Source organism: Dendrobates tinctorius, unplaced genomic scaffold (assembly GCF_039654945.1).
Source record: "Dendrobates tinctorius isolate UK_male_01 unplaced genomic scaffold, ASM3965494v1 ptg000027l, whole genome shotgun sequence".
NCBI lineage: Eukaryota > Metazoa > Chordata > Amphibia > Anura > Dendrobatidae > Dendrobates > Dendrobates tinctorius.
Window position 1 is genome coordinate 4,385,882 of NW_027361695.1, and position 26,616 is coordinate 4,412,497.

General features: G+C 42.5%; 1 protein-coding gene across 11 annotated transcripts in view; it reads left to right on the plus strand.

The window, feature by feature from the left end:
* The window catches only part of FOXP1 (forkhead box P1), a 794,287-nt gene that overhangs the window by 329,582 nt on the left and 438,089 nt on the right, over nt 1–26,616 (plus strand). For all 11 annotated transcript variants that reach the window (XM_073569710.1, XM_073569708.1, XM_073569704.1 and 8 more), the window contains one exon: nt 20,590–20,659. The gene's annotated coding sequence lies outside the window, so the exon portion shown is untranslated. The remainder of the gene's footprint in view (nt 1–20,589; nt 20,660–26,616) is intronic.

Below are 26,616 nucleotides of genomic sequence, written 5' to 3' on the forward strand. Positions count from 1 at the left end.
GTGGATGAGCTTATGTTTACCATTAAGTCAATCATTGACTAAAGTCCAGCAATCACTTCACTTATACATTTTTAATCCCTGTTTTTGGAAGGAATGTTGTGGTAAAACAGTCAAGTTATTAATACTTTTGGAACAGTCATCATGATAAAAATTATTCTGGTTTGCACGTCCATAAATCAAAAGCGAAACCTTCAATATACGAGGACATCGTCACACACTTAGTGCTCAAAGTGGTGATGAAAGGACTGACTTTATAAATAATTAGCTGAGTCAGGACAAAGTGGGCTCAAACTATTTTTGAAAAAAATAAAGCCTTCTCCCAATGTGGTTTCCCCACATGCGAGGGCTACTAATTATCGTAGAAGTTTGGATGATTCATGGTAAGAACTGTAATTATTGCATGTTAGGGTTTCTTGAGTGGCATTTGAGGACAAAGTGCAACTAAGTAACTAGTAAATTACATCAATCAATGGTAAAAAAAAAGCCATAGGTATGTGATAAATGTTTGACGTAGGATCAGCATGATAAATTGGGAATACCAAGAAGGTTCTTGGTTCTCTTTGTGTCTCCTCCTGCCCTTAAGTCAATTTTGTACCAATGTGGTTAGATTTTGTAATGAGATGTTGATGAGGACAATACCACGTGTAATTCTCATCTCCTGGTATTCCATGATTTTGAGCTTGAATAGAAATTGTTTTGTAATATGGTAAGAACATAGATGCAAGGTGTAAACCTTCAGTCTGTTATGTTGTAGTTGGCCCATGTATGACTATATCAAGTTCTTCTGTCCATGAGAAGCTTTCCATTCCAAATGTGTTGAAACATTTCTTTGAAATGATTTATTACTTTTTATTTACACTAAGTTGGGTTATTAGAACCAGAAAAACATTCACTGACCTCAGACAGTTGAAGATCTTGATAGCTCATTTATTCACTCTATTCGGGCCACATATTGAACCATTAGCGTCTCATGTCATGTACCAGTGACTTTAATATGATGGTCTACAAGTAGTGGCTCTCAAACCGTTAGGAGGCTTTAGGTTTGAGGACACTTGGAGTATTTTTCTGATGGCGGAAGTTTATCTTTCTCATTGTAATTCAAGAAACTCTATACACTCTAAAGTCCCCACACACATTAAATGGTGGTTGACCGTATGATGCTTCATCCGATCATTCAGCCGACAGCTATCTCGGCAGTCTCTACCATATGAGAAAGCTGCTGAAGGACATCTTTGCCGGCATCTTATCTCCAGTAGAACAAAGTAATCAGCAGTTCAAAGTTGGTCATGCCCAATCGACATGAGTTGGCCAGCGCCCCCTTGCACATTAGAGTGTTGGCCAAGCCAATCGTTATGAGCAGCCATGGATGATGAAGGGTGTTGCTCACCTGTCATCTGGCTCCTGCATCGTGTGCTCCATTTTTCCTCTGCTCTGGCCGACTCATGTTGACTTACTATGATAACCTGGCAAGCACCTCTGAGGTCATGTTCTTATGCCTTGTAGGCATGCTCAGGTGGTGGTCTGCCACTTGAGTATTCAGGTAGGCATGTCTCTACTTTGGACTAAAAAAGCTCCATTCCACTTTTCAGTGCCGGCCGACATACCCAGCTTTGCTGTTAAGCTGGACTCTGCTACATTGCTTCAAGTGGGTCTCCTGACATATCTATCCCTGCTGATCCACTGGGCTCTTCTACATTGATCAGCTTTGCTGCTTTGCCAAGTGTACGGTTTATCCGTGGTCCACTCTAGCCACTGTCCTTTGAATCAGTCATCTGTATGAACTGCATTACAGCTGCTTATCAATTGCCTCGAAGATCCACCTCACCAGGTGAGACATAACATGGAGCTGAGCTATTGAAATTATCTGGTCAGCCAGCCCCCTTTTCACACAGCACTCATGACATGGAAACTTTCTCCTGTGTCAAGCACAAGACAAACGTGAAGGTGCCAAGACCTAAGCCCCACAGTGAAACAGTGATATCGGTAAAGCTTTGGTAATTATATTAGTAAGATATGGATTTTAAGTGGATAACACCTTTAAATATATAAGAAAACCCAATTGTTGATATGTTGTTGTGGGCCGAATTCATGTCTCTTTGGTTAGCAGTATATGGCGTGACATGATGTCGCTACAGATACATGTTTTCGCCGTTTTGCTTTTTACACTGTAATTATCTTATTTTTCTCGTTCAGTTGCCTTAATTTCCTGTTTACATTTGGATTGTAAAAGCCACAAAAAGTTTTCAAGATCTTCTGTACATGTGAAAAAAATAAATAAACTAAAATATATATATATATATAGAGAGAGAGAGAGATTTTTTAGTTGCTAAAGTGGCCAACTGTGTGATGTTTTTTTAATTTTGTGGTTTCTTAATGCAAATTAAAATTCCACTAGTCTGCAGCTTGTGCAGTGTCATCCAGAATTGGAACTATAGGCTTAGAGGTTAAATAATAATTAGACTTTACCATCAGCATAAAAATTTCAGTAAATTTTTTGCATCACTTATCTTGTACTGATTCTCAATGATAGATTGTATTCTATGCTGGAGCTGCATTCACAATTCTGCTTGTGACTTTGGAAAAAAAAAAGTTTTCTTTAAGTCCACCTAACACTTTATTTGTGCCACTTTAAAGAGGACCAGTCACTAGGTCAAAAGTGGTCAGTTTTTACTCTTAGTTTATTCCCACTGCTCACCTGAGAATTCTGCTTTTTGTTTTTTTGTAAATGTGCCATACTGTTCCAGAGATATGAACCTTTTTATTTAGTGCAAATTTTTATGGTTTTTACTAAAGAGGCGTGGCTCAATGGGCAATAATGCAGAGCAGCCTAATGACACGCCCCAGAGGATCCTGTGAGCACCGCCCTCAGACCGTGAATTTAGTACTAAATAAAAAGGCCAATATCTCTGGAACAGTATGGCTGATTTTAAAAATACAAAATGTGTTATAATCAGGAGAGCAGCAAGAATAAAATTTAAGAAAGAACTGGCCTTTTTTGACTCTATGACAAGTCCTCTTTAAAAGATCGTACTCGAGTTCTTTAATTGATAAAATTGAAAAGTGTGTGTGAAAACAAGCAACTGTGAAATGTACTCCTTTATTATTAATTTGATAGTTTATTGCTCATTTTCTAGGTTACTTACCACTGCTGCAGTCTATCACCGGTGACCAGTCTGCTGAGCAAGGAGCACAGGGCATACAATTTTTTATAAAGCTTGTAAGCACTGCTCCAGAGCTTGATAACTTCAGTTTTCTTTCTACCCTGATGCTGCATACTACTGTGTCGGAGAGCGAACCATTTGTGATAGAGGCGCGACCATGCCGCTCGTCCAAAGTGTCAATTGTTCAGGAGCACAGTGTTTCCTGGCAAGCAGGAAGCGTTCCTTAAAATCTGTCAGAAGACAACCCCTTTAATGTAAAGGGATAATTTACTTTCTTTATGTCTAATCACTGTACAGTCCTTGACGTAAAGATGACCCTACCAAATGGTCAGATCAAGATCTGAACAAATATTGAGCCATCAGACACTGCTTGCACAATGACCCAAATAGGAGCCCAACCAAGGACTGTTTTTATAACTTAGGTCTTCTTTCTATACAGTCCTCTAGTACAACAGTTTATCATGAATGGGCCTTGGCCAAAGTTTGAGTCGGTGTTTGTTGTTTTTTTTTTTTTTTTTTTTAAAGCTTTTTTTCCTTCTACTTCTGTGTATGATGTTTGACTTTCTGAAGAAGAAACGTAAACCAAGTCACATTTTAACTTTCCCCTGCATGGCATTGTTTAGGAGAGTTAATGAAGCCGATAAACAAGGGGTTGTTTTTCTAGTCGGCTATGTAAGCTTGCACCTGTGGAATGTATATGTGTGGAATATGAGCTTTCCACATTCCTCTTTCTACAGCCTTTTGGGCTTACTATAAAAGTTATTCAGGTTTTACAAACCTTGTTGTGTTTTCTTTGCAAAGATACTCAATCAGTAGTCAATGCTATTTTTGTTACATGCCATCAACCCAACAATGTTCTCTTGTTTCCTAGACCTATTAGGTGCGCCTAGCCAGTACTGGATCTGTTATGGTCAGGTTCTCCATTCAGAGACACCATAGACCCTGATAACTGGAAAATGTTCCCTTAAGTTTCAAGTTAGCCATCACTGACCTCGACCATTGATGGTTACTGGATATTTTGGTGGATTCATGTTGGTTTCACGCAACCTTTGATTTTATAGGATCTACAGGGCTCTACTTGTCTACATGGTTGTTGAGACACCACGACTAAGTATTATTTCCTGGAGGAAAAAGATGTGGAGGCTCACCCAGGTCTCAGTATCACAAAATTCACATGGCAATACACGATAGTAAGCCATTGGCCGATCGGCCAAATACTCTTTATTCCCTCTGATGTCCCTATACACACACAAGCTTGGTTTGGCAGGGAGGAAGAAAGGAGCTACTTACAGGCGTCTGCGGTTGGATTATTTTACTTTTAGAAGAGAGGGTCGGGCATATTGAAATCTAAGATGCCCAATGTTTCCTGTCCTCAACAGCAGATTCAAGAAACACCTATACACGTTAACTAGCTACTGGCAGATCTGGTGAATGCTCGTTATTCCTCCTGTGTCCACCATACACATGCAAGCTTGGTTTGGCAGGAAGGGAGGAAAGGAGTCACATCCAAGCACACCTGGAAGCAGATTATCTCACTTTTAGAATTTAGGATCCAAGATGTCCAATTTTTCCTGTCCTCAACAGCAAATTCAAGACACACCAGTGCACATTAGCTGACCATTGATTGATGTGCTGAATACTCATTATGCATCCTTTCTCCACCATACACATACAATCCTGGTTTGGTAACGCTTGCATGTGTTCTTAATAGTGGGAGGGAAATGAGCTACTGCCAGACACCTCTGGCTTATTTTCTTTGAGTGCAAACGATCATGAAGATTGAAATCCAAAATACCCAATCCTTCTTGTCCTCGACAGAAGATTGAAGAAATCCTTAGACCTATTGGATGGTCAACCAATCGTGTCAAAATCATTGGGTTTGGCAGGTGTTCATCTAATGTGTATGGGCATCTTTTTTTTGCCCAGTGGTTTAAACCAGTTTCAAAATTTCCAAGTTATTTTTCCCTAAGAGATTTCATACTTTTACGATTAATTTCATTAAAGGGAAGGAAGCCTCTTATGAGAGACACCTTGGTGATCATCTGATCACAGGGGATCATTCCTAAAACACCTAATGATCTGCTCAATAGTTCTGGTGAATTATTTTGGCTTCGCGATTGATTCATGTTGTATCTATGTTGGTTTTAGGTTGGATCTACATTAGATCTATGTTCGATTTATGTTTGATCTATGTTGGGTCTGTATTGGGTCTGTGTTGGATCTATGTTGCTTTTATGTTGGATCTTTGTTGTATTTATGTTGGTTTTATTTTATATTCAACATAGATCCAACATAAATCCTGCTTAAAACAAAAAATCCAACATAGATCAAACATAGATCCGGCATAAATCCTTGTTGGATTATTGGATCTATGTTGGATTGTTGGTTTTATGTTGGGTTTAGGATTTATGTTGGTTTTATGTTGGATCTATGTTTGTTGGTTCTATGTTATATTCAACATAGATCCAACATAAATCCAGCATAAAACCAAAAATCCATCATAGATCAAACATAAATCCTTGTTGGATTGTTGGTTTTATGTTGGATCTATGTTGGATTGTAAATTTTATGTAGGTTTTATGATGGCTTTATATTGGTTTCCCTGCAGTATCATTTAGTCACCACCACCTTGCACCATTAATGGAACCTGGATAATTTTGTGGATTCTTGTTGGTTTCACCCAATCTTTGATTGCAGAGGACCTAATGGTACTCAGTCTAGATTACCACTGAGGGAGGCTGTGGGTAGCTTTCTTCCCCTGAATGTAGTAGGACATGTTGACCGTTAAAATAAATGACCAACATGTAATCAATGAATGGAGAAGTCCGTTTTCACACATCCGACATTGACATGACTGTTGAGTTCAGGTCAGAAGACCCGGCGCTGAACCAGACATCACGGCCCATACTCAGACCGTGAGTGAAACCAGATTATGGCATATGATCAAGATTAATGTTTGTGATGCATATTGGTTCACCAAGATTGGAAAAACATGACTGCTTTCTCTCACCCATGAGAGCACCACGGAGAGAGGGGGTCCGCCCATCAAGGACAGGAACCTACAGATAAAAGGGCGGCACCTCTCCTCCGCCCCCAGTTGGGTTCCTGTCCTTGACGGGTGAACCGCGGAACTGGAAGCAGCGGCGGCAGCAGCTTACCGGAGAACGTAAGAAGAGTCCATGGCCGTCCCGTCCGCAATCCGGCAGTGGGGAGTCCCCTGTCGCGGCGGGGTCGGTTCCTGAAGCCGCCACCGCTGCAGCTGATGGGCTGGTAAGGGAGAGCAGGCGGGGGAGGGCCGAGCCGCCGCTCCGGAGAGGAGGATGGGGCTGGGGGACGCCGGCACACGCGGGCAGCGCTGTGGTACAGGAGGTGTACCAAGATGGCGCTGCCCCGGAAATGAAACGAGACTTCCTGGTCCCCACGGTGCGCGCTCCCTGGGGCACAGCGGTGCAGGCTGGGAGGAGCAGGTGACGTCATCGCCGGGAGATTTAAAAAGAGGAGCACAGAGCTGCTCCACGCTGGAAGCATCCCATTAACATGGAGGATAGCGACCAGCAAGAGCAGCAGTCAATGCAGCAGCCTAAACAACAGCAGCAACAAGATGGGCAACACCACCATCGCCGGCAAAAAGAAAAGGACGGGCGTGAGAGCCGGTCCAGTAGTCACTCCACGCAGCGAAGTAAATCGACTGCGAGGAGCAAGTCACCTGCCGTGGATTGCCCAGTGAGGGATCTGAATCCACCTCCAGAACCAGTACCTGCAACCGCGCGTAGGGGGTAAGTGATCTTCGTGAATGTTCCCCGTTATAATAGACTTCTTTCCCATATTAGGGAAAGAAAATGAAAAAACAAAGAACAGGGAATGCCCCACCTGTAAAAGCCCGTTACCAGCTTCCTGGGATAAAAAACTCTGTGACTCCTGCATACAGGAGCTTCTCTGTGACGAAACCCCGGATTACGCCTCAGGCCTAAGAGCAGTAATCCTTTCGGAGGTTCAGAGTGCCCTTTCATCTATAAAACGGAAAGGGAGGGGAAGAAAGAGAGGGAAGGTACACCCAGGGAAAAGATCCTAGAATCCATTCCTATGATAAGGGGTGCAGCAGCCTTCTTGGCTGACTCTTCGGCGGATTCGGTAAGGTTGTCATCCAAAACGGCAGCCCTATCAAATGCAGCCCGAAGAACGCTGTGGCTAAAATGTTGGCCTGGAGACTTACAAACTAAAATGAAGTTATGCGCCATCCCCTGTGAAGGGAAATTCCTGTTTGGAGAGACGTTGGATGACATCCTTGAGAAAGCTGGAGACAAAAAGAAGGGTTTTCCAAATCTAGGCCCGATAGGCCCCACAGGCTTTAAACGGTCCTTTCGTAACAAAAAATTCTTTCAGAGGAGACCCCCGAGAGAGCAGAAGTGGGACGATAGGAGAAGGGTCAGGGGGTTCTTCTTTGGTAACTCGTCCTGGGACAAAAAGCCCTCCAAGTGACTGTTTGCCCAGGGTGGGAGGGAGGCTAAGGTTTTTTCTCCCAGCCTGAAAGAAAATATCAAACAACCCTTGGTTACTAAATCTGATAAGATCAGGGTTAAGGATAGACTTCCTCTCTCTCCCACCTCGAAAATATATAGTGACCCCGATAAGATCATCAAAAAAAAGAACAAGAAGCCCTCGAAAAGAGGTCCTAAGCCTGTTGAACAAAAAGGTCCTCCAGGAGGTTCCCACGCAGGAGAAAGACAGAGGATTCTACTCGCCTCTCTTCCTAATAACCAAACCAGACCGGACCTTCCGGACAATTATAAATTTAAAAAGACTGAACGATTACGTCAAAAACGAAAAATTCAAAATGGAGTCGATCAAGTCGACCATCAAAATTCTCTTTCCACATTGTTTTATGGTGGTATTGGACCTCAGCGATGCCTACTATCATGTCCCCATTCACAAAGACTCCAGACAGTACCTCAGACTGGCAGTCTCTATAGCAGGCAAAATAAGAGAATTTCAGTACAGGGCCCTGCCATTTGGGATCTCGATAGCCCCGCGAGTTTTCACGAAACTAGTGGCAGAGATGATGGCTCACCTAAGAGAACAAGATGTTCTAATAGTCCCATATCTGGACGACTTTTTAATAGCGAGCAACTCAGCCCAAAAATGCCGGGAACAGACAGACAGAGTGATGAGCACTCTAAAAGACCTCGGATGGCTCCTAAACCTAAAAAAATCAAGACTGGAGCCCAGGAAAATCCAGGAGTTCCTAGGCCTGACACTGGATTCAAACACCCAGGAGTGTTACCTACCAGATCAAAAAAAGGAGAGGATTGCTCACATGGTAGCAAGAGCAACACAGAACCCTTCCATGACGCTAAGAAAAGCAATGTCTCTGTTAGGGTCCCTCTCTGCATGCCTGCCGGCAGTCCGGTGGGTGCAAATACACATGAGAAATCTCCAATGGGATGTGTTGAGCAACCAATCGAGATCAGGAGGTCACTTGGAAGGCTACGTCACACTAGACTCAGAAACTATTCGTTCCCTAGCCTGGTGGGGGAAGAGAGACAACCTGTCCAAAGGGATTCCCTGGGTGACAAATATCTCACACATAATCACCACAGATGCCAGTCCCGTGAGATGGGGAGCACACATGAGCAACAGGGTGGCTCAGGGGGAATGGGGGGGTCAGGAACTAAAAGCCTCCTCAAACCAAAAAGAACTGCTGGCAGTAGGCTACACCCTAAAACACTTTCTACCAGTATTAAAAGGCCATCATATCCGCATATTTTCGGACAGTCGAGTGATGGTGGCTTACATAAATCACCAGGGGGGAACAAGGTCCAGGACACTAATGGACACATCATCCGAAATACTCAAGCTAGCCGAGGGAAATCTACTATCCCTATCGGCACTACACATACGGGGAGCAGAAAACCAGACAGCAGACTTTCTGAGTCGCACCCAGCTACATCAAGGAGAGTGGGTGCTAAAACAGTCCATTTTTCGGAAGGTCATAAAAATGTGGGGGACCCCAGACATAGATTTGTTTGCCGACCACAAGAACAGAAAAGTGGAGGCATTTTGTTCCCTAGACCCCAAGGGGAATCCTCGGACCCTGGATGCGTTTATGCTTCCATGGACACAGGGCCTAATGTATGCCTTTCCACCGCCCATTCTCATTCCGGCGGTAATAAGAAAAGTCAGAGAAGACAGGGCACAAATGATATTGATCGCCCCCTTTTGGCCAAAAAGAACTTGGTTTTCATGGCTGAGAATGATGTCAGTAACCGACCCCTGGGTTCTACCAGATCTCCCCGACCTTCTGTCTCAAGGTCCCGTGCTACACCCTCGAGCAGTGAACCTCCATTTAACAGCATGGAATTTGAAAGGGCACTGCTGAGGCGGAAAGGGTTCTCAAAAAATCTAGTTTCCACGTTACAAAAAAGTAGGAAACCGGTCACAACCAGGGCCTATGGTAGAACGTGGAGAAAATTTCTATCCAGCTCCGGGGGTAAAGGTTCAGGATGGAATACAAATTGATAAAATCCTTGAATTCCTGCAAAAGCGGTTAGAACAGGGGCTGGCGACTAATACACTGAAGGTACAGGTAGCGGATCTAGGCGCCCTTTATAATCAGAATGTGGCAGGCGACCCTTGGGTAACACGATTTATGAGGGCCGCAGCCAGGTCTAGACCAATAACCACCCAGAAGATACCATCATGGGATCTAAACATAGTACTGTCTGTCCTAACAGGACCCCCATTCGAGCCCATTCAGTCAGCTCCCCTGAAAACCTTATCGTTAAAAATGATACTATTAGTGGCCCTAACATCCGCTCGCAGAGTGAGTGACATTCAAGCCTTGTCAGCGATACCCCCATTCACTAAAATCCTGGACGATAGAGTGCTATTAAAACCTGACCTGGCATACCTACCTAAGGTGTCAACACACTTTCATAGGTCACAAGACGTAGTCCTTCCTTCCTTCTGCCCAAACCCTAAGAATAGGGGAGAGGAGAAATTTCACACTCTAGATGTGAAAGATGTGAAGAGGTGCCTAGTCCAGTACCTAGAGGCCACCAAGGGATGTAGGAAGGAAGGGTCTCGCTTTGTGTGTTTCCAGGGACCTCAGAAGGGGCTCAAGGCATCAAAGAGTACCCTAACAAGGTGGATAAGGGATGCGATTGCCCTGGCGTACTCATCCAGTGGGAATACCATCCCGGAAGGTTTAAAAGCCCACTCTACAAGAGCAATGGCAACCTCATGGGCAGAAAGATCAGAGGTATCAATAGAGCAGATCTGTAAGGCGGCCACCTGGTCAACACCTTCTACCTTTTTCAAGCACTATCGCCTAGATCTAGCCTCTACGTCTGACCTGACCTTCGGGAGAAGGGTCCTTCAGGCGGTGGTCCCTCCCTAAGCTACCAATCTGTCCCTCCCTAAGCTACCAATCTCAGAAATTCTCTCCGTGGTGCTGTCATGGGTGAGAGAGAATAGCTTAGTTACTCACCGATAACAGTGTTTCTCGGAACCCATGACAGCACCCGCTTATTTCCCCCCCCCCCTGTCACGTGTGCGGTGAGCACGAGTTAATATGTATAGAGTGGTTTGTTAGACACGGTGCTTCTCTATAATATATGATATTATAATGTTATGTATATACAGTACTTTTGTTGTTAACTAACCTGGAGACCCTCTGATGCTCTGTAACCAACTGGGGGTGGAGGAGAGGTGCCGCCCTTTTATCTGTAGGTTCCTGTCCTTGATGGGCCGGACCCCCTCTCTCCGTGGTGCTGTCATGGGTTCCGAGAAACACCGTTATCGGTGAGTAACTAAGCTATTTTCCTGCAGAAACAGCACCATTAAGGTCAATAGGTTGTTGCTGGTATTGCAGCCAGTTTTCTTTGAAGTAAATAGGGCTGAGCTGTAATACTACATATAACCTGTGGTCAGATGGGGCACTGTTTGTGAAAAAAGTACCGTAGCTATGTTTTTCTAAGCCAGTTAAGGGTACTGACGGTCATAAATTAACACAAATTACATTAAGGCTTATGCTTCATCTGTGCTATTGATTCTAGAGGTTTCACAGCCGCACGCCGGGTGCCCTTTAAGCGAAACTTCCGATATAAAGAACAATATAGGGATAATATATTTCAAGAAAACCCTTGTCTGTTTTATTCCTTGCTACCTGATGTGTTTAGGTTATGAAAAACAGAGCACAAATGTATAACTTAATTTAAAGTAGCCCATTTCAGCAGTTTTGTTTTTCAAATTAAAATTTAACATGGCCGAGTAGTGTTCAGTATTGGGTAGGCGATCAGATCTGCAATGCAAAGTGGAAACCACAGGTTTGTCTGCTAAACATGCAGAAAATTGGAGAGGCACAATAGATAAACATAAATCAGTTTATGGGGCATTTTCATAATAACATCGCGCTGCGAGTGGAAGCGAAAAATAAAACAGCGTATTATTCTGAATTTAACACAGTCTGCCTGTGTCAACTGATTCCGCACGTGAAATTGGATGTCTCACACGATCGGGTTGAGTGAGGCGGCTGTCTGAGTTTTCCCCTCATTGGAAATAGTCTGATATTAATTGTGGGAATCTGTATTGTTAAGAACCCTTGGACTTTAAAGGGGTTATCAAGACTACCTACCTGCCTGTTATGCCCGGCGCTGATCTTTGGCAGCTCAGACCGCTCCTGCCGGCGATTCAGCAGCTTTTCTTAATGTCATATCAACAAAGCAGCGACTTCCCTTCCACTCGGCTCTGTTGACGGGATGTGACTGCCATCGTCATACTGATTGACAGCCGGCTCCCTGCAGCCTAACTGCGGAGAGCTGGTAGTCAATCAGCAGGATGTCGTTAATCAGAGCAGTGCAGAAGAGGAAGAACTACTCTGTTGACGTGGAGCCACTGAATCTCCATCAGGAGGAGTTGGTGATCGGTCTGAGCCGGCGCCGTATAGAATAGGCAGGGAGATAGATTTTAGGCCCATAGTTAAAAAAAAAAAAAAAAAAGTACTGGATAAACCCTTTAAGAACGGAGAGATAGCCAGGACCCTCATTTGTTTTAAAGAATAAATAATGGCAACAAAGATAGTCTCTTGGTCTGGAGGACCTGGAATTTCACTGCTCTCCAAAGACAGCCCATCGATTTTAATGAGAGCTATGTAATAATTTTCCCTGTGATGGTGCTGTTGGGAAATTGAACATTTGAACTTCCATTTCATTGAGAAAAATTTCCACATGGCCAAGCCCCTTTATAGGTCGGGGTCAAAAGATTTGATTTCGGGACTCCAGCGCTGCAAAGGGTACAGTGCTAAACACTGAGCCACAAAAATAAAATGTTCTGGTTAAGTCTGGGGACTTGTTCCACCCAGGGCATTTAACCCAATCTTTTACCCGGTACCTATATAGATGGAACCAGGAATTGAAGCTTGAGAGAGATAATTTGCATATTCCTGGTTCATTCTGGGAAGATTGAAGAGTCTTCGTGAGTCTGAGGATCGTTGGGTGTAGCTGGATTCGAGCCGCTTCAATGAAATTGTCAAACCAGGAGTTGAAGCTCAAGGGAGATAATTTGCATATTCCTGGTGTAATTTTGGAAGAGTGAAGATTTGACTCGCCACGAGTATGAGAATCTTGTGTAGCTGGGTGGATCATGACACCCCATAAATTGGTACAGAGGAAGCATAATTTGTAGCTCCTGGGCTTCAATTCAAAAATCTGTACCAGGACCCCCACCTACCATGTGCAATTACTGTCTTTTTTTGCCCCGTCAGACAAAAGGGCCCAGGTCCTTCAGCTACAACCCTGATTGTTACAGAACTGGAATCTTAGATCCCGGATCCAACATGTCAGAACATATGGAAACTGGATAACTTTCAGCATGGAGGAATACTTTTGGTAGTTTGATAAGTTTTATTTTAATATAATAAAACCTCAAGGGCATTAATTATTGAATTGTGAGAATGGTAATTAATTGAATGTTCACTCATTTTATTTTGGAAAGGTGTGCTGATCCTCTTGTAATGAGATTTGGATTAAAACCAGAAAGAGCTTTTCTCTTTTAAGTACTCAAAAAAATTCCATCCCAATTTATCTATGTAAAAAAAGTCGATATCTGTAGTTAATTTTATTTTGTTTTTTTGTACCTGAATGGGTGGAACATGACGGGACATCAAAGGTATAGCTTGTATCGCCTGTACCCCAAGAGTGTGTAATGCCTCAATGTTGATGATGAACCATTCGTAAGATAACCTAATTTATGGATCTTCCGGGGTCCGACAGCTGGAAACCCCACCAATCTCTTTTGAGTTGAGCCGAGGTTGAGCTTGCGCACCACCGCTCCATTCTTTGTCTTTGGGTCCACCTTGTTTTCGGAAGGAGTTCCGGTAGTTACACCACCATCAATCAGTAAATTATCACACAATCGCATAGAGAAATGGTAACTTTCCAACTTGGTACAAACTTATTTTTTAAAGAAACCCCATTCTATTGGATTTCTAGAATGTCCTTGAATTCCTTTTCTTCCCATTTTAATCTAATTTTTGCTTGGTGTCTGTGACCTGTTCTTGAGGACAACTTGAGTTTTGCCTAAAATAATTCTCTGCAAGTTCCTATGATTTAACACCTATCAGTCCTTTCTTTGATGTTGGCCCTTTGAGCAGTGAGTAGCTAAAAATAATGCTTCACCCGAATGGTAAGTACGGTCAGTCTGCGAGCGATTACTCTGTTTTGTGGTTATTTTTTATGTTCATTTCTGTAGGCCGTCACCACAAAAAGCTGTCTGCAGATTGTCGACTCTCCATTGAATGAAATAAAGTCAGATTTTTTATAGTTTGTAAAAATAATCTGACTGTGCAGTGAATGGCGGTAATAATTGGAACGTTTGCAGCATAGTGAACCCATCGGGATATCTCTGTCTCTTTAACTCCGTCTTATTTTTCTATTTACCTTCAAGGCGAATTTCATTGATTAAAAATAGGATGAAATGGAGAATTTGGGGAATTTTTGACTTGAAGGAACACACAGACATTCAATTGTAGACTGAATGGAGGGGAGGTAGTGACTGTGCTCTTGGGTGTACATCCCATTGAGTACCTAAAGAACCATCACCATCCAGACCCAAGGCAAGGGGTACACAATAATCTTGAAAAGAAAATTAAAAATGCTATGGAACCCAGAAATTTCTCTTTATACGCCTCTTGCACCTGCCTTTTTTTTGACTCTTATCAGTGGTGTCACTGGTGTCTGATGGGCCCCGATGCAAGAGTTGGACCTGGTATTCCTCTGCATGTTGTTTAGATGTATAGTCCCTTGAAACGTTCTAAAGCCTATAAGCGCAAAAGTTTTTGTCCACCCCCTTATGTAATAATGTCCCCCATCCTGGGCCCCAAACTGGTGCATATGTCCTCAATCCTGGGCCCCTTCTTATATATATGTTCCCCATCTTGGTATATATGTCCCCCATCCTTATAAATATGTCTCAAATTCTGGTATATATGTCACCCATCCTGTTATATACAGTATGTTCCCCATCCTTGGCCTCTTCCTGGTGTGTATGTCCCCCTTCTTGGTATATATGTCCACCATTCTGGGCCAATTCTGGAATATAAGTCCCCCATCAGCTCCATCCTGGTATATATGTCCACATCACCCCCATCCAGGTATATATGTCCACCATCCTGGTATACTGTATATGTCTCTCATCCTGGTATATATGTTCCCCATCCCCCCATCATTGTGTGTGTGTGTAGCAGCACTTTACATTTCAGAGGGGACTTGTACAGACAATATACATTACAGCATAACAATAATCACATAGATCATAACAGATACCAAGAGGAATGAGGGCCCTGCTCGCAAGCTTACAATCTATGAGGAAAAAAAGGGGAGACATGAAAGGTGGGTGGTAACAGTACCCTGATTGTATGGACCAGCCATAATGTTAAGTGTGTAATAGTACGGATGCAGAGGGCTAATGGATGCATGATGCGGGGAACCTGGTTATGGTAATAAACTTTTGGCTGTGCCACACAGGGATAGATTAGGTTAATATGTTGAAGCGATAGGCCAGTCTGAATAAATGCATTTTCAGGGCACGCTTAAAATTGTGGGGATTGGGGACTAATCGTATTGACCTTGGAAGTGCATTCCAAAGAATTGGTGCAGCACGTGTATAGTCTTGAAGACGGGAGTGGGAGGTTCTGACTATTGAGGATGCTAACCTCAGGTCATCAGCAGAACGGAGGGCGCAGGTAGGGTGGTATACTGAAACAAGGGAGGAGATGTAGGGTGGTGCTGAGCCATGGAGGGCTTTGTGGGTGAGGGTAATAAGTTTATACAGAATTCTGGAGTGGATGGGTAGCCAGTGTTATGACTGGCACAAGGTAGAGGCATCGGTGTAACGATTGGTGAGGAATATGATCCTTGCACCTGCATTCAAGACAGATTGGAGGGGGGAGAGTTTGGTAAGAGGGAGACCGATTAGAAGGGAGTTACAATAGTCGAGACGAGAATGAATAAGAGAAACAGTCAGAGATTTTGCAGAATCAAACGTAAGAAAAGGTCGAATTCTAGAAATGTTTTTGAGGTGCAGATAACAAGAGCGAGCCAGTGATCGGATGTGGGGGACAAAGGAAAGCTCAGAGTCAAGTATGACCCCAAGACAGCGGGCCTGTTGCTGGGGAGAAATAGTAGAACCACATACGGAAATGGCAATGTCGGGTATAGGTACATTAGTAGCGGGAGGAAACACAAGGAGTTCAGTCTTTGACAGGTTCAGTTTCAGATATAGTGAGGACATGATGTTAGACACAGCGTTTAGACAATTGCCGACGAGTTCTCATTTCAATGCCAGAACACCCCCCCTTGGACGTTCTGCTCAGAAGCAAGACACTGATATCTAGAAAACCCTGCAAACTGGTGACAGAAGGTAAATTACTTATTGTCACCATTATGCAGCCCAGATATGCACTGAGATTATGTGAAAAGCCCGGACAAACCCTTTAAAGCCGTCCGTTATTACACTGTGTAGGAACTATGGGGCGATGTATGGCACAAGCGTGCTTATGCGGGAGCTTAGATCCATTCACTTGAATTTGCCTCGATACCATCGCTCTCGTTTATAGAATAAGAAAATGAAAACATCCAGTGTAAATTGTTCACATAAATTACGAATTGTTTTGCAAAAAAAAAAAATCTGTAATTATAATAAAAACAAGATAATTGCTTAATTGTGTTGTTATATTTACCATCAGCCCTGAACCAAAGCTCAATTACAATTCATTAAGTGGCTTTCTATATAGTTACAAATTATCTATTGTTGCAAATAATTATCAAACAATTATCTTCTTGATTTCCAGTTCAGCTTTTCCGTTAAAATACGATGCATAATTAATTGTGGATTCTGGATTTTCTTCTGCGTCGCGGAGCTCCTTGGTGACATCTGATAGTCTACTGTTAACTAGTTCTATCATTCTAGGACTTTCCAACGCTCTTCTGACCAAGAATGTTCTTGGCCCTGGGCGGTAAAGGCCAGGAGCCCTTCACAATCACTGGGACCAAGATATACTTTGACTATTTGCTTTTTTATGGAGAGTATGGCACAGATATGCAGCCAATTCGTCCCCCCAAAACAGGGACATACAGGGGTTGGACAAAATAATGGAAACACCTGGAAACATCAACAAAAGTTAGTTTAATATGGTGTAGGTCCACCTTTTGCAGCGATTACAGCCTCAATTCTCCGAGGTATGGATTCATACAAGGTGTGAATTGTTTCCAAAGGAATTTTTGCCCATTCTTCAGTTAAAACACCCTCCAGTTCTTTGAGCGACGATGGTGGCGGAAATCGATGTCTAACTTGAATCTCTAAAATCGGCCATAAATGCTCAATAATGTTGAGATCTGGGGATTGTGTGGGCCAGATGAGATGCTCAACTTCATTAGAATGTTCCTCGTACCATACTTTAGCGATTCTAGCTGTATGAATTGTTGCATTATCATCCTGAAAGATGGCGTTCCCCTCCGGGAACAGTGCTTGAACCATAGGATGCACTTGGTCACCTAAAATGCCTAAATAATCTCGGCTGTTAATTCTTCCATGAAGCGATATCATTGGCCCGGCGGATCTCCACGAAATAGCACCCCAGAGCATCACAGAGCCTCCACCATGTTTTACTGTTGGGAGAAGGCAGTCTGGATGGAATACTTCTTTCGGCTGTCTCCAAACGTACACTCGGCCGGAGGTCGGAAATAGGGTAAACAATGATTCGTCTGAGAATATCACGTTTCCACTGCTCGAGGGACCAATTCTGGAGTTTTCTACACCACCTTAAATGCCTGGAAATATTTGTCATTGAGAGCAGCGGTTTTCTAATTGCAGCTCTTCCGTGGCATCCAGATTTGTGCAGCTCCCGACAAACAGTTTTCGGGGAAACTGGGTTCTGTAGGTGTTCATTGAGCTCAGCAGTGATTTTCGGAGCCGTGGTCTTGCGATCCTCTCTCACAATTCGCTTTAGAGTCCGACGGTCTCTCTCAGTCAACTTCGACTTTCGGCCGGACCTGTGCTTTGCTGCGGACGTTTTTCCTTCTCTTTCAAACGCAGTCATTACTTTGGAGACAGTACCTCTTGACACGCCAAGCAATGGGGCACTTTCTGTTACACTACCGCCTGCCATACGAGCACCAACAATTTGGCCTCTTTGAAAATCCGAGAGGTCTGCCATTGGTATCAAGTTCTCATCAATGTTCTTACAATTCTGCAAAACAAACAGTTAATTTACATACACATATCACAAATAATCAACTACAAAACATTACCATATGTCACGGTTTGCATGTTTATGACATGTTCGAAGATTATGATGCCAAAATGTTAAGTGTTTCCATTATTTTGTCCAACCCCTGTATGTCCCAAGTACAAGGGTTGGTGATGCTCATATTGGTGGGTCACCTAGCTATGAGACATTTATGACATATCCTTGAGATAGGTCATGAATATCTATTGTTGAATTACTCCTCAAGGGGTTCTATAACTGAATGTGGACCCTTAATGCCCATGGGGGCCGTAAACAAGGCACTAATACTGAAATTATTTTTTTCTTAACCTTTGAAAACTAGGGCAAAAATTAAGCTGGCCATAGACATTAAATGGTTGTCCAGGCTTTGGGTTCATGATTGCAGTCCCTCTATATTAGTGCAGACTTGTGAATCCTCAAAATTATCCGGTCGTGGCGATTTGCATACTTCCAGCCACATTCCAACTAGACTTGCTCAATACACTTGCATTGAGCGAGTCCAGGCAGGTCTGGTTGGCACATGACTGCATGTATGCAAATCGTATACTTTCGGTCACACGCCCACTTGCTCCCTGCGTCGGCATTGGAGAATCCTGGCTGCACGTAGTCGCATAGAGTGACTGAACACTTGAACCCAAGCCTGGACACCCCCATTAACTCTGGCATCTCACTATACAAAGAAATGCTCAACTCGTCCGCGCACTCATATTTTCTCTATGAGAGAACTACCCTTCGAACAAAAGGAGCCGCATTTAAATAAAACATTGGCCATTGAAATTCCCAACATTATCTGTCGGAGTAGAGTCTGGAGGCCTCCATACATATTAGATGGTCTGCTGATCCCTTAAAAATTGGTGGGTTTAGTTGTCTTTTATCTAATATGTATCAAGGCCTTTAGGTCCAACCAAAGAAACCTTTGCCTAAGTGTTTGTCAGGCCCCTATACACATTTGATTTCATTTGGCCGAATCCATCCTTCTAATGGATATGGTGACCTTCTGACTTTCGATTGATGATGTTGGGGGAATGAAGAAATGGGAAGTTTTCAACTCTAAAGAGGACACGCTTAGCTTTTCTGGTCTCTTTTTGCATATAGTCTAGGTGATGGGGAACTCCTGCAGCAGCCAGTTGCCTTACAGCCAGAAACGAGCTTCAGCTAAAGTTTTTTAAAATGAGGAAAGAAAGAAAATATCCTGGAAATCTCCCACTCAAATCAAAATGGAAAGGATCTGAATTGCAAAACGTATTTATTTTTTTCTTTGTAGTAGTCTTATACAGGGCAGAGCTCTTGCAGTAGCCAGTTGCCTTACAGCCAGGAACAAGTTTCAGTTAAAGTTTTCTAAAAAGAATCAAGAAAGAAAACTGCCTGGAAATTTCAAAGACTCACACTTTAGGCTCAGATGGAAAAGGAAAATGTCTTGAAGTCTTAATTGCAGAACTTATTTATTTGGTACTTTTAGAGTGCTCTTTGTTATATACGTCCTAATATTTTTATTTTTTTCTGTAGGGTAAAAGTTATGATAAAATTGTAACCCTCCCCCCCAAGTGTTTTTTTTTTTTTTTCTTTGGAAGGTTGTGACCATAGATGGACCCAGAGGTGTCAAGTAGGACTTGCTTTGCTTTTCTGGTCTCCTTCGGCAATATAAGGGGCGGGAAGGGGAGCTCCTGCAGCAGTCAGTTGCCTTACAGCCAGGGATGAGTTTCAGCTTTTTTTTTTTTTTTAAGAATGATTAAAAAAAAAAGAAAACGGACTGGAAATGTCACCCTTAAGGCTATGATCAAAATACAAAGAGTTGAAATTTTGGAAATTTTTTACTTTGTCTTGCTCTTTTTTCCTGCAATTTCCTAAGAATTTTAGAGCTGGCTTCTGTTGGGTAAAAGCCTTGATGGAATTGTGACCTCTAAGTATTTTTTTTAGGTAGGCTGTAGCCATAAATGCATCCAAGGATGTTAAAGGGGACTTGCTTATCTTTTGTGGCCTCCTTCTGCACAAGTAGCTGGGAAAAGAGCTTCTGCAGGAGTCAGGTGCCTTACAGCCAGGGACGAGTTTCAGCTGATGTTTTAAGAATAGCGACAAAAAAAGAGAATGATCTTGAGGTTTGAATTTTGGAATGATTTTATTTTGTGTTGCTCTTTTTTTCTGCAATTTCCTAATAGTTTTAGGCCTGGCTTCTGTTCTGATGAAATTGTGACCTCTAAGTATTTTTTTGTGTAGGTCTTGACCATAAATGCACCCAAAGTTGTTTTTGAGCGTCTGTGTGTGTGTGAATCCTCATCCATCTACCACTGAATGGGCATGTTAGTAGCCGGAGTCGCCTCGCAGCACTTTTTTTTTTTTGTTAAAAACTCTGAACACAAAGCCGTCTCCTCTGCTCTGTTTTCGGAAAGCCCGTGTTGTTCTTGCGAATTGAAGAGACGAGTGCTGGCTGGTACCGATAAGCAACTGTCCTGTGACATATTGTTTTTATTAACTCTGTGGATGTCATTTGCCATTAGGCACAATTGGATTCATTTCGTGTTCATTTTCATCATTTTATTTACTTACGTTTGCTCATGATGCCAATGAAAATGCTGCCGACATGCTCGCCTGCACGCCTTATTTATTTATGCACTACTTATGTTTGTTTATCTTTTTTTTTGTCCTCAGGGTAAAGAAATTCACCTTTTTTGGTTGGTTGTGAGTCAAAATTGCTTTGCAGAGCAGCTACATCTGGAAGGTAACCCCTTTTATCCTAACATTTTTCGATTTGTGCTCATTTTTTGGATACAGTTCTTGTACTTTTCTCCGTATATATTTCTCGCATTGTACAATTTTTCGTCAGATTTTCCAAAAGTTCTACCCCCTCTTCTCTATACTGTATTTGTTTTGGCTTTGGCCTATGCAATGGGGTCCTGCGTGTGACTATATTTCAGGTTATTGAAGGTCTGGTGAAAAATTACCATGTGATTTAATTGATTTTCCAGTATTAGAAAAACATGGCTGTTACAGAAACAGCTCCGCAATTAGTCCTCAGGTTGTTTGTGGTATTGCAGTGGAGAAGAGCTGTAATACCAGACATAATCTATAGACAGGGGTGGAATACTTTTTGGAATAAATCAGCCATGATTTTCTAATGTTGCACAACCCCTTTGAACGGGGTCCCATAAGGTGATGGCAATTCTTTGAATGTATTGTCACTTTATGATCGTGGAGGATTCTTCGCTGGGACCTACACTGTTCCAGAAAATGAAAGGGACACTGTAAAGATTAGAATTGTAATAATCACCTAGGGAGGTTAACGATGCAACTATTTTTTAATCCTTATGTCCATGGTTTTACAACAACTACTGGTAGATGGACAAAATACATTGCCCTCAATCCACAAAATCCCCTCTCCGGGGCTGATAGTTCCACTGCTCCTGTACCAGGCGATACTCACTGTCTCCCAACTTTTGGTTGGCACACAGATTTTGTATCTCCCGCCAGTATAGTCTGTAGTCATGGTTCACGCTCCTCCAGACGAATGACCGTAGCACATGTATCCAGCAGCAACAGTCCTTAAGATTGTTACTCACATCCAGATAGCAGATCCCATGACCGTAGCATGTGTATCCAGCCTAACTGGCGACCGATCTCAATCTCCATAGGCTATCCATACATGGGCACCAGGACCTGAGAAATAGATCCTCACCCATCAACGTCACTTCACCAACTCCCTCACTAAACATATGCTTTATTATTCTCCCTCCCTGGGATCAGCCTCCTGAATGGACAGAATTGTTCTCACCCTCCCCCCCAAAGCTAACTGTGCATTGGTGGAGGTATTTTCTTAAGGCCGAACCCATCATCTGGGACTGCATTTGAGACCCCCTATGTTGACAGCTCCACTGGGTCTACTATCCCCATTCAAACAGTGGACCAGTGAGTGGGATAACAATGGCTTGAGGCCCCTGAGACATTAACGAGAGTAATGGGATGATTGCTTTCATTGATTGCCAATCTTGGGTCTGGCCTTATGTATGCATAAGATCTAGCCTTCACGTCTTCCTCTTCTTACTGTCACTGAATGGAAATATTGATTCCTGAGTCTGAACTGATGAGCAAGAAAATCTCTAATATAACGCAGGAAGCAAATCTCTAATAGAACACAACAATTAGATTGACGTAACCGGTGCTCCATGCTGGAAAAAGTCTGCATCCCTTAGAGCTGTGGATTCTGCTCTATCTCCTTTGGTTCAATAGTCTTTAGAATAAGGCCAGCTCCTCACATCTACATCCTTTGCCATCCAAATCCTAATGAACTGCCTTAACTTTGTGGAATTGGAAACCCCATCAAATATGTAGAAAATCATGAATTCTTTATGCAAAAAGCAGCGCCACCCCCATCCATGGGTGGAGTCTGGTTCCTCAGCTCCGCTCCACTGAAATGAGGAGTTGAGCTGTGATACCTCACAAAACCTGTGGGCAGGCATGGTGCTTTACGGTGCTGGTTAACCTTTATAATTAATTCATTTAGTAAGTGTGAATTCTTCCCAAAACTGTGAATTTATGGACTCCGGTCAAATTTTATGAATTTTTCCCAAAAAATTGGTCAGCAGGAATCCAAATTTTGGGGTGTTAAATTGGCACAAATCGAGCAAAATGGTGGCAGGTTGAACTCTCTATAGGGCCGGGAAAGGGTAAAAAAAAATAATATACTCATCTGTCGTAGACCTTGTCTCCTGCCACAGAAGCTGTCTACAAAGTCCTCTGTAGCTTCCCATTTGGTTTTCTTTTTGATCTGAAAAGAAGACTGATCTGAAACGAGCAGAGGCCCAGGTGGGTATAATTAATTTTTTATTTTCTAAGCCCTCCTTTCCCTCCATGTAATATGCTTTGGGGTCTGCAGTGACCTCATGGGCATCAGTCATCTTTTCCAGAGATTCACAGCACAGCACAACCAAATACATAAATAGGACCTACCTCTCCATGAGAAATTAGGAACCGTAACTTGGAGGTGGGAACGATCAGACCACCATGGTCGCATTTCTTTGGCATTGACTTTCCGTGAAAGTCTCTTGGCAGAAAATCTTCTTCAGTACAACTCTGTATATTATTGGCCAACTTCTATCAGAATAGATGGAGGTTGTCCACTTTGGTGAACCCCCTAATTCTGTCCTCCTGCTGTGGATGGTAAATGAGGATTGACTCCAACATTATTTGTGGTGGAGATGGACTTTTTGGTCTTTTTCCTCTCGCTCTGTATTCCTTCCGTCTGTGGTTGTGTAGTAGATATATTCGCGTCTTCTTCACGGTGTTAACAAAATTCATATTCTACAAGTGGTGGAAGTGATGTCAGCGTCAGCCGGTCACCGCCTCACCGCGTTGTGTCATCGATCATCACTGCTGTTTGTGACCTTGTGAGAACATAACATGGCTAATAGCATCTTAATATGATATCGTCTCTGTACTGGCTCTGTTTAACCCTTTGTGTTTTGTTTAATTTTTATTTATCTATTCACTATGTCATATCTCTATCCATTCATTCATCCATCCATCTGTAGTCCCTGAGACTCTCTAGTGTCCTGTACTGTGCCGAGCGACCGGCACAAAGCTAGCGTGGTGTATGCTATTTCAAGTCTTTCCCGGGTGTTTATAGACCATGAAGCTTAAAGAAGCCCTCCACCTCCTCCCATCAAAGTTTTTATCCTCTTATTATATTGCACAGGGAACTTACAATTGCTCATTTTGCCTTTCTACCCAGCTAATTCTTTTCTTTTCTCTGCTCTATGTAGAAACAGGAAGTCTCTTTCTGCCTGCATTTATCATTCCATTCTTCACCTCCTTACCCGGGTGCTCCTTTCTCCCCACTGTCATAGACTTTTGCAGTGACACATGACTCATGCTGCAAAAATTTACCTCCTGTTTCTACATATAGCTTAGAAGGATTCAGCCAGTCATTTATCAAGTGATGTCATAGACCTAATGGAAAACAGAAAAATTACCTGAGTAGAAGGGAAAATGAGCAATTCTAAGTACACAGTACTACATAATATGTGATGACTGCAGTGGTTCAGTGATGTTTCCGCTATTATTCGGATATAATTGTATTGTTTCTATTTTTTCAGCTGACACAAACTACATCGTATAGTGCAGTCTATGGAAGATGCTCATAAGTTACATACTGACATTGACAAATTGAGTGGGCATCAACGTGGCAGATTGGTTCAGTGTGGAGAAATGTAAAGAAATACATCTGTTCTGTAATAATATGCAGGCACTATATGTTCTAGGAGGAGTAAAACTAGGAGAGTCACTTGTAGAGAAGGATCTGGGTATAATAATATGCGGACATCATATGTTCTAGGGGAGTAAAACTAGGAGAGTCACTTGTAGAGAAGGATCTGGGTGTAATAATATGCAGACATCATATGTTCTAGGGGAGTAAAACTAGGAGAGTCACTTGTAGAGAAGGTTCCGGGTGTAATAATATGCGGACATCATATGTTCTAGGAGGAGTAAAACTAGGAGAGTCACTTGTAGAGAAGGATCTGGGTGTAATAATATGCAGACATCATATGTTCTAGGAGGCGTAAAACTAGGAGAGTCACTTGTAGAGAAGGTTCCGGGTGTAATAATATGCGGACATCATATGTTCTAGGAGGAGTAAAACTAGGAGAGTCACTTGTAGAGAAGGATCTGGGTGTAATAATATGCAGACATCATATGTTCTAGGAGGAGTAAAACTAGGAGAGTCACTTGTAGAGAAGGAACTGGGTATAATAATATGCGGACATCATATGTTCTAGGGGAGTAAAACTAGGAGAGTCACTTGTAGAGAAGGTTCCGGGTGTAATAATATGCGGACATCATATGTTCTAGGAGGAGTAAAACTAGGAGAGTCACTTGTAGAGAAGGATCTGGGTGTAATAATATGCAGACATCATATGTTCTAGGAGGCGTAAAACTAGGAGAGTCACTTGTAGAGAAGGTTCCGGGTGTAATAATATGCGGACATCATATGTTCTAGGAGGAGTAAAACTAGGAGAGTCACTTGTAGAGAAGGTTCCGGGTGTAATAATATGCAGACATCATATGTTCTAGGAGGAGTAAAACTAGGAGAGTCACTTGTAGAGAAGGATCTGGGTATAATAATATGCGGACATCATATGTTCTAGGGGAGTAAAACTAGGAGAGTCACTTGTAGAGAAGGATCTGGGTATAATAATATGCAGACATCATATGTTCTAGGGGAGTAAAACTAGGAGAGTCACTTGTAGAGAAGGATCTGGGTGTAATAATATGCAGACATCATATGTTCTAGGGGAGTAAAACTAGGAGAGTCACTTGTAGAGAAGGATCTGGGTATAATAATATGTGACATCATATGTTCTAGGAGGAGTAAAACTAGGAGAGTCACTTGTAGAGAAGGTTCCGGGTGTAATAATATGCAGACATCATATGTTCTAGGAGGAGTAAAACTAGGAGAGTCACTTATAGAGAAGGATCTGGGTATAATAATATGCAGACATCATATGTTCTAGGGGAGTAAAACTAGGAGAGTCACTTGTAGAGAAGGATCTGGGTATAATAATATGTGACATCATATGTTCTAGGAGGAGTAAAACTAGGAGAGTCACTTGTAGAGAAGGTTCCGGGTGTAATAATATGCAGACATCATATGTTCTAGGAGGAGTAAAACTAGGAGAGTCACTTATAGAGAAGGATCTGGGTATAATAATATGCAGACATCATATGTTCTGTTGTAGTAAAACTAGGAGAGTCACTTGTAGAGAAGGATCTGGGTGTAATAATATGCAGACATCATATGTTCTAGGGGAGTAAAACTAGGAGAGTCACTTGTAGAGAAGGATCTGGGTATAATATGCAGACATCATATGTTCTGGTGTAGTAAAACTAGGAGAGTCACTTGTAGAGAAGGATCTGGGTGTAATAATATGCAGACATATGTTCTAGGTGTAGTAAAACTCGGAGAGTCACTTGTAGAGAAGGATCTGGGTATAATAATATGCAGACATCATATGTTCTGGTGTAGTAAAACTAGGAGAGTCACTTGTAGAGAAGGATCTGGGTGTAATAATATGCAGACATCATATGTTCTAGGGGAGTAAAACTAGGAGAGTCACTTGTAGAGAAGGATCTGGGCGTAATAATATGCAGACATCATATGTTCTAGGGGAGTAAAACTAGGAGAGTCACTTGTAGAGAAGGATCTGGGTGTAATAATATGTAGACATCATATGTTCTAGGGGAGTAAAACTAGGAGAGTCACTTGTAGAGAAGGATCTGGGTGTAATAATATGCGGACATCATATGTTCTAGGGGAGTAAAACTAGGAGAGTCACTTGTAGAGAAGGATCTGGGTGTAATAATATGTAGACATCATATGTTCTAGGGGAGTAAAACTAGGAGAGTCACTTGTAGAGAAGGATCTGGGTGTAATAATATGCGGACATCATATGTTCTAGGGGAGTAAAACTAGGAGAGTCACTTGTAGAGAAGGATCTGGGTGTAATAATATGCAGACATCATATGTTCTAGGGGAGTAAAACTAGGAGAGTCACTTGTAGAGAAGGATCTGGGTGTAATAATATGTAGACATCATATGTTCTAGGGGAGTAAAACTAGGAGAGTCACTTGTAGAGAAGGATCTGGGTGTAATAATATGCGGACATCATATGTTCTAGGGGAGTA